Raw genomic sequence first — 8601 nt, forward strand, 5'->3', positions numbered from 1 at the left:
AGCATACATAATCTAGATAATTACAATTTATGATACCACATTGGAGCTCTTTGGAATTCTTCATTTTTTTGGCATTGGATCTTTGATCTCTTTGAATTCACCACTTTGTTGTTTGATTTTTGGTATCTTCAACTTTTTTCACTTCTTTGGAATTTTTGATCTTCTAATTTCATATTTGACTTTGATGCTCCAAAAATTCTTCAAACTTTTCTTGTAATTTCTCTCTTTTTTTCTTTACATGTACCTCACTTTTTTCACTCAAAACCCTACATGCTTAAGCAGGGGCGCTCAACATCAACCTTTATTGGCTAAAGATAATAATTTTCCTGGATACATTTCTGGTACACGATGCTAAACATATTGCATCCTTCGGGCTAAGCAAGGTCGTGTTTTTGTCCCATGATTTTACTAGAATAAGGAAGCCACAAATGCACTAGAACGTATATAGTCTCAACTAAACATTTGGGTTTTTATGCAATCATCAACATAATTCTAACATGGAATCCTAATTACTTTTACTAAAATTTTCTAAATTAATTCCTAAGTAATCTTTTTGGTATGCAACATTTTTTAAAATTAGTCCTAAATTAAGATTCTAAATTTACTAATATGTGACCAACCCCCTACCCCACACTTATTTTATGCAATGCCCTCATTGCATATCATGCAAAAAATAAAAATACAAACTATAGAGAGAATTGGAACAAACTCCCCTGGGGTAGCAGTCGATAGGTTGCTAACTCTTCTTTTCATCTCCATCTTCAACTGACTTTAGACATGGGAACAACTCATCCATGTCTTGGGTGTCATTCGTCTCGTGTGGTTGACAGCTCGAAAATATCAAGGAAAAAGCTTCTTAGAAATCTCCAGTAACAATTCTTCACGAAAAATGGACAAGTACTGCAGTGAAAATGCTCAACACAGCTCTGGAATTCAAAAAATGTCAATCTACTCGGCGAGTAGTACCGTGTACTCGGCGAGTATCTCTTAATTTGCAATTATTACGTGTAATGACCCGTGTACTCGCCGAGTAGAAGTTGTGAACTCGGCGAGTAGGCACTGTGTTGCCAAAACTGATCCAGCTTGTGTTCTTCATGATTCAGGTTTTGAATTTGAATAATTCTTTGACCCTTTCTCTAAACCTTTCAGCAGCGACACCCTCCATTACTCTCAACTCTAACGGACTCAATCCTAAGGACAAAACTTCACACTTTTACTTGAACGTTCCTCACTTTCCTACTTCAACCTTGACCCTTAATCACTTTAATATGCTTCCTAACCCTTTAATCCTGAAAAAAATGCAGACAAAAGTGAAAGCAACCAAAACAAAAGTCCTAACAAGAAATACAATCATCCAAGTTTAACAAGTTGTCCAAATCAAACATCACGAAAATAAATTAAAAACACAAAAGAAACATTCTTCATTCTTCTTCCTCCATATTAGCTCCTCCACTTCCTCCTTCTTCATGCCTTCTCCTCATCCTTTCTTCCCAACTCATGATTTAGGGGTAGCCGGGTCCGGGTCTTGGAGCGATGTTCATTTGTTGGAAGAGGTAATTAAATGATTGATTGTTATAGTTGACCCCTCTTCCAATGTCATCCAAGTAGCGCCGGTACTCAAGTTGATTCCATCCATCATTCTCTTCTTCCACCGGAATAACCGGTGGGTCTTCCCGTACCCGCTCGCTTCTTTGTCTCACTCGCCTTCCCGGCTCCTCGGGGATAGCTGGCTCATCCGCATGAGGAATAGAAAAAGAATCACCAAACTTTTCCACAATTCTTGCCCTCCTATACAATGCGGTGTTGAACGGAGGGGGGTAAATGATCGTTAACGCCCTTGACTCTTGCAGATCTAGTACCCCAAATGACCTAGCTAGCCTCGTCACAAACATCCCTCCATTGATCTTGGAGTTCATCTTCTCCTTAACAGCCCCTTCCACCAGATACTTAGCTATGCAATAGGGGAGATTGCAGAAAACATTGGGAGTAATAATACTCCAAAGATAAAAGATGTCAAGGGTCGGGACCTTGTCCCAGTCTTTCCTCATATTGATCGTGCTTGCAACGAACCGATGAATGAGACGGTGGATTGGTGAACGTATATGACCCTCCTGTGTGGTAGATGGGATGTACACCCGGTTAGCAATAATGTTCCACCAGGTAGAAGCAACCACTTCCTCAGGAAGATCCTTGTGGCAATTCTCTAAAAAGGCTTCAAAATATTCATTCAACATAGTGCTTTGCTCATAGATTCCAAGCCTCCATGAAAATTCTGCCATGCTGCATTGTCGCAGCTCCCCACCCAAAGAAAAAGAAATTACATTGGGATTGTAGTACTCACTACCACCTCGGAAAGAGATGGTAGCAAAAAACTCCCAACATAATTCAGCATATACTGGTTGTTGAATTTTGTATAGCTGTAACCAACCATCACATATGATGGTTGAATCACCCAAATTACATTCCTTCACCAAAGATGGTGTTAGCTCTTCTTCCAAACCAACTTTCCCTAGCCAATCCCAATCCACCGCATTGGGTAAATGAATCTCCTTCTGTTTCAAAGCCTCCAACTTGTTCTTTGCACGGGCTTGAGACGATTTGGATGTGATTTGGCGGAACGAGAGCCACGGGATGTCCCCTTGGCTTCCCCCTCTTGAAGACTGACCCCTTCTGGACATGGTATCTGCATAACAACATTAAGAAAGCACAAACAAACAACACCCAACAATTAAAATCGAAATAAACAGATCTATATAGCCTCCTACTCGCCGAGTTCGTGTAGCGGGACTAAAAATCTGTTGAAGATATATGGGCTGTCCAAAACACCCAATTTCTCACAAGGGTTTGCTGTACTAAGTCTAATAACCACTCATTCAAAAGAAATTTCTCCTAACATCTCCTAATTCATGGTAAAATTAAAACCCTAGAATTTGAGGAAACCCCCAAATCCGAATTTAGACAAAATAGGGCAAATCAATGATAAAGCTTGAACCTTTGATGAGTTTTAAGTGTAAAGATCATACATTTTCCCTTGAAAGTCGAGGATTAAGCAAAAAATCAAAAAAAATCACAGAAATTGCTTGAAGGAGGCTGTGCACGGCGAGTGTGTGGGTAAAATGGGTGAAAACCCTTATTTTTCAGATTTTATACCATCTGTGTAAGTTGGCTACTCGCCAAGTAGAAAAGATCTACTCGCCGAGTAAAAATGCTTTTGCGCATTTTCTGGTTTATTTTGGCAAGTACTCGCCGAGTACTCGTACCTACTCGGCGATTAAACCTTGCAGTTTGAAAAAAAAAATGAATTTTTTCTCATTTTTAACCCTTCACCCCACACTCTAAGCATTGCTTGCCCTCAAATTTCCAGAAGAAGACGAATGAAAAAGATCCTAAAACAATTAAAAAGAAAGTAAAGGAAAGAAAATGCAAACTCTAAACTCGAGTTGCCTCCCGGAAGCGCTTCTTTTTAAGGAGTCATTAGCTGGACTCCTCCCCCTCTACGTGGCTACAATCCATTCCAGCAACATCAACTCTTCCATGCCTTCATTCCTTGAGACTCCTTCTTCATACTTTTTGACCCTATGTCCATTGACCTTGAAAGGTGTTCCATCTTTTGACAATAGCTCTATAGTAACATGTGGAAACACCGTCTTTACCAGAAAAGGACCATCCCATCTTGACTTGAGTTTTCCCGAGAAGAGTTTTAGCCTTGAATTAAAGAGCAATACCTTTTGGCCTTCATGAAATTCTTTATTTTCCTTGATCCTCTTGTCATGCCAATTTTTAGTTTTCTCTTTATAGATCAAAGAACTAGTGTATGCATCATTTCTAAGTTCCTCAAGAGAATTCATTTGCATTAACCGGTTGTTCTTGAGCTCCTCCATGTTGAAGTTGCACATCTTTAAAGCCCAAAAAGCTTTATGCTCTATCTCCACTGGCAAATGACATTGCTTTCCATAAACTAACCTATATGGTGTAGTACCAATAGGGGTTTTGAAAGCTGTACGGAAGGCCCAAAGTGCATCGTCTAGCTTATCCGACCATTCTTTTCGATTGCTCCCCACCGATTTCTCCAAAATTATTTTTAAAGCTCGATTTGTCACTTCGGTTTGTCCACTAGTTTGTGGATGATAGGATGTAGAAAATTTATGGGTTACCCCATATTTCCTTAGCACCTTCTCTAGTGGATCATTGGCAAAATGAGTGCCTCGGTCACTTATAAGAGCTTTCGGGGCCCCAAATCTTGAAAATAACTTCTTTAAAAACTGCACCACCACCCGACCATCATTAGTTGGCAAAGCTTGTGCCACCACCCACTTGGATACGTAATCCACCACCACCAATATGTATTTTTTGCCTTTGGACATGGGAAATGGTCCCATGAAATCGATCCCCCACACATTAAATACTTCGCACACTTGGATACTATGTTGTGGCATTTCATTTCGAGATGAAATGTTTCCCATTCTTTGACAGGCATCATATTCTTTGACAAATTGGGTTGCATCTTTAAAAATCATGGGCCAGTAAACCCAATGTCAAAGATCTTCTTAGCGGTGTAATGTGCTCCATGATGTCCACCCGTGGGCCCGCTATGACAATGCTCCAATATTTTCCGGCTTTCATTCCCGAACACGCATCTTCGTATGATTCCATCCGCGCAGCTTCAGAAAAGATATGGTTCATCCCAAAAGTAATACTTTATCTCGGAAAAGAATTGATAGCTAAGTAATTAGCTATATTTGCAAACCATGGTTCTTCTCCCACGGTCACCATAATGTACTCGTCCGGAAAATCATCTCTAGCTCAATCTTCTTGCAATCGCGGGTTTTCAAGCCTTGACAAGTGGTCAGCTGCTACATTCTCCATCCCCTTTTTGTCTCGTATCTCTATGTCAAACTCTTGAAGAAGTAGCACCCATCGTATCAATCTTGGCTTGGCATCCTGTTTGGCAAATAAATACTTGATAGCAGAGTGGTCAGTAAAAACTGTTGTTTTAGATAAAACTAAATAAGGACGGAGTTTATCAAAAGCATATACTACAGCTAATAATTCGTTTTCCGTGGTGGTGTAATTTTCTTGGGCTGGATTTAAAGTCTTGCTAGCATAATATATGGGTCAAAAGTGCTTATCAACCCTTTGACCAAGGACAGCTCCTAATGCAAAGTCACTAGCATCACACATGATTTCAAATGGTAAATTCCAATTTGGTGCAATAATGATCAGGGCATTAGTTAATTTTTCCTTTAGAAATTCAAATGCCTCTAAACACTCTTTAGTAAAATTAAATGGTGCATCTTTTAGGAGTAATTGTGTTAGAGGTCTAGTTATTTTAGAAAAATCTTTTATAAAACGCCAGCAAAAACCCGCATGACCTAGAAAACTTCTAATGCCCTTCACATTAGTTGGTGGGGGTAATTTGGCAATGGTGTCACTCTTTGCCCGATCCACTTCAATTCCCAATTTGGAAACTTTGTGGCCCAAAACTATACCCTCCTTGACCATAAAGTGACATTTTTCCCAATTAAGGACTAAGTCGGTCTTTTCGCATCTAGCAAGCATTAGGTCAAGATTTGTGAGACAATCATGGAAGGAAGATCCAAAAACAGAAAAATCATCCATAAAGACTTCCATGAATTTTTCCACCATGTCATGGAATATGGATGTCATACACCTTTGAAAAGTCGCGGGTGCATTGCATAGCCCAAAGGGCATGCGTCTATAAGCAAAAGTCCCACTTGGGCAAGTAAATGTGGTCTTTTCTTGGTCCATTGGGTCTATGGGTATTTGGAAATAACCCGAGAATCCGTCCAAAAAGCAATAATAACTATGGCCCGATAATCTTTCTAGCATTTGATCAATAAAAGGTAAGGGAAAATGGTCTTTACGAGTGGCATCGTTTAGCTTTCGATAATCGATGCACACTCTCCAACCGGTTACCGTTTGTGTCGGAATAAGTTCATTCTTTTCGTTGGTTATGACCGTCATCCCTCCTTTCTTGGGCACCACTTGGACCGGACTCACCCACGGGCTATCGGAAATGGAATATATGATTCCCGTATCTAAAAGCTTGACCACTTCTTTCTTGACCACCTCTTGCATATTTGGGTTTAGTCTTCTTTGGTGCTGCACAACCGGATTTGCTCCTTCTTCCAGATTAATCTTGTGAGAACAATAAGAGGGGCTTATCCCCTTGATGTCGGTGATGCTCCATGCTATGGCCCACTTTCGCTTCTTCAAAACTTGCACTGGTTCTTCTTTTTCAGATTTGGAAAGGTCAGAGGCTATAATGACTGGCTTTTGATGGCCATCTTCAAGGAAGGCATACTCCAAATGTTCTGGTAACTTTTTGAGCTCAGTTTTTGGGTTCTGTTTGTCGTACTCGCCGAGTGCAGGTAAGGGACTCGGCGAGTTGGTAGCTGAATTTACGAATTTTGTCTTTGCTAAGGATGAACTCGGCGAGTAGCTCGGCCCGACTCGGCGAGTAGAGCTGTCAGATTGCTTTACCAATTCTTCAAACTCAGCTTCTTCCAGCAGCCTTTCAATCTCCATTAAGTCTTTTTCTGTATCAAATTCTTCATCAAAAATTGTGAACTTTATGGGATCTTCACTTATGCATTCCTCCAATAATTCATCAAGCATGTCGATTGAGAATGTTGTGTTGTCATTGTTCCTTGCATACTTCATAGCTTGATCTACCCCAAACGTAACTGAATCTTCTCCTACCCGCAAAGTGAGCTTTGAGTCCCTCATGTCTACTATAGCACTTGCCGTGTTGAGGAAGGGTCTTCCAAGGATGATTGGGACTTGAGGATCCGCCTCCATGTCTAGAATGATGAAATCAGCAGGAAATACAAACTTATCCACTTTGACCAATAAGTCTTCACATATGCCTCTTGGAAAAAGTGACTGTCTTGTTTGCTAAGTGAATCGCCATGCGAATTGGTCTTGGTTCTGGGAGATCAAGCTTCTTGAAGAATGAATATGGCATGGGGTTTACGCTTGCTCCCGAATCGGCCAAAGCATGAATGGTAGCCAAGTTGCCAAATTGGCAAGGTAAAGTTAAGCTCCCTGGGTCACCCTTCTTCTTTGGTAGCTTATTTAGCATAGCAGCTGAGCAGTTTTCATTGAGGACTACCTTCTTCACTTCCTCCATCTTCCTTCTATTAGTGAGAAGTTCCTTAAGGAACTTTGCATATTTGGGCATTTGTGCGAAAACTTCAATGAAGGGTATGTTAATTTGAAGAGCTTTAATGTGATCTAGAAACTTCTGGTATTCCTCTTTCTGCTTCTCTTTCTTAGCTTGGGCTGGGTATGGCAATGGCGGCTGGTAAAGCTTTTCAGGGGTCTGATCCTTCGGATTTGGCAGTGGACTCGCCGAGTCCATATTTGGTACTCGGCGAGTAGAACTGTCAGATTGAAGATTTTGATTTTCTGCTTCCTCCTTCTGTGATTCTTTGGGTGCTTCATTCTGAATAGGGGCCAGAGGAGTGAATATTTTCCCACTTCTTGTTGTAACTAAATTTATGTGCGCGCCTCGTGGGTTATTTTTGGTTTTACTAGGAAGTTCGCTCGGTGATCTTTGGTTGATTTGTTAAGCAAGTTGCCCTAGCTTCATTTCTATGTTGTGGATAAATGCTTGCTGGTTTCTAAGCATGGTCCTTGTTTCTTGAATTGCAACATCATGATCACTATGTCTCTTTTCTGAAGCAGCAACGAATTTGGTAAGCATTTCTTCCAAACTTGGTTTTCTTTCTTGTGCCGGCTCCTCCTTTTGGTAAAAACCACTTCCTTTCTGCCTGAACTGCTCCTCCTTAGCCTTCTTGTACTCTTCATACGGGAGCCACTCTTTCTTTGGTTTCCGCCAATCTTCATCATATCGGTCTCCACTTGAGTAACAAACTTGCACCTTCTTGTTGCCATTTTCATTCAAGTCGTAGTCTCTAGTAAGATGAGGCCCATTGCAGTTTTCACACCCCACCCGAATAGCATGGATCGTTTGATCCATTTTATCCATCCTCCTATCCATGGTTTTTAGCATAGGCATGACCACGGATAAGTCTTCCGTAGTTGCATATGCGGCTCCCCTAGTAACATGATTTCTTGGGTTGTGGTATTCTCTAGAGTGCTTAGAGAATTCTTCAATCAATTCCTTGATCACCGGGGGTGGCTTCTTCGTGAGCGGGCCTTGCGAGTCAAGTAATTGCCTAGTTGTGACATTGACTCCATCATAGAAGATGGAGACTTCTTGTTGGCTATTAAGGTCATGGTGCGGGCAATTTCTTAGCAAACTCTTGTATCTCTCCCAAGCTTCGTATAGCGACTCTCCAGCTTGCTGTTCAAAGTTGGCAATGGACTTCTTCAACTTGGCTATCTTGGAAGGTGGGAAAAAGTGATCAATGAATTCTTCTTTCATCTTGGCCCATGTAGTGACTGATCCGGGGGGAAGTGACTTGAGCCAGTCTTTTGCAGCACCTTTGAATGTTACTGGAAGCATGCGAAGTAGCTGAGTCTCACAAGGCACATTTGGAACATTAAAGTAGTCAGCTACATCATTGACTTCATCTAAATGCTTGTAGGCATCTTCGTGGTCTTTTCCATAGA

At 41.0% G+C, this 8601-nt stretch overlaps 1 non-coding gene across 1 annotated transcript; it reads left to right on the forward strand.

Annotated features, from left to right (window-relative positions):
* The first annotated feature begins 8258 nt into the window (after positions 1-8258).
* LOC111893838 (small nucleolar RNA R71) lies at positions 8259-8365 on the forward strand. The gene has a single exon (XR_002850965.1). It is a non-coding gene; the product is annotated as a small nucleolar RNA R71 (small nucleolar RNA).
* Positions 8366-8601: the final 236 nt, after the last annotated feature.

Source organism: Lactuca sativa, chromosome 8, assembly GCF_002870075.4.
Source record: "Lactuca sativa cultivar Salinas chromosome 8, Lsat_Salinas_v11, whole genome shotgun sequence".
Lineage (NCBI taxonomy): Eukaryota > Viridiplantae > Streptophyta > Magnoliopsida > Asterales > Asteraceae > Lactuca > Lactuca sativa.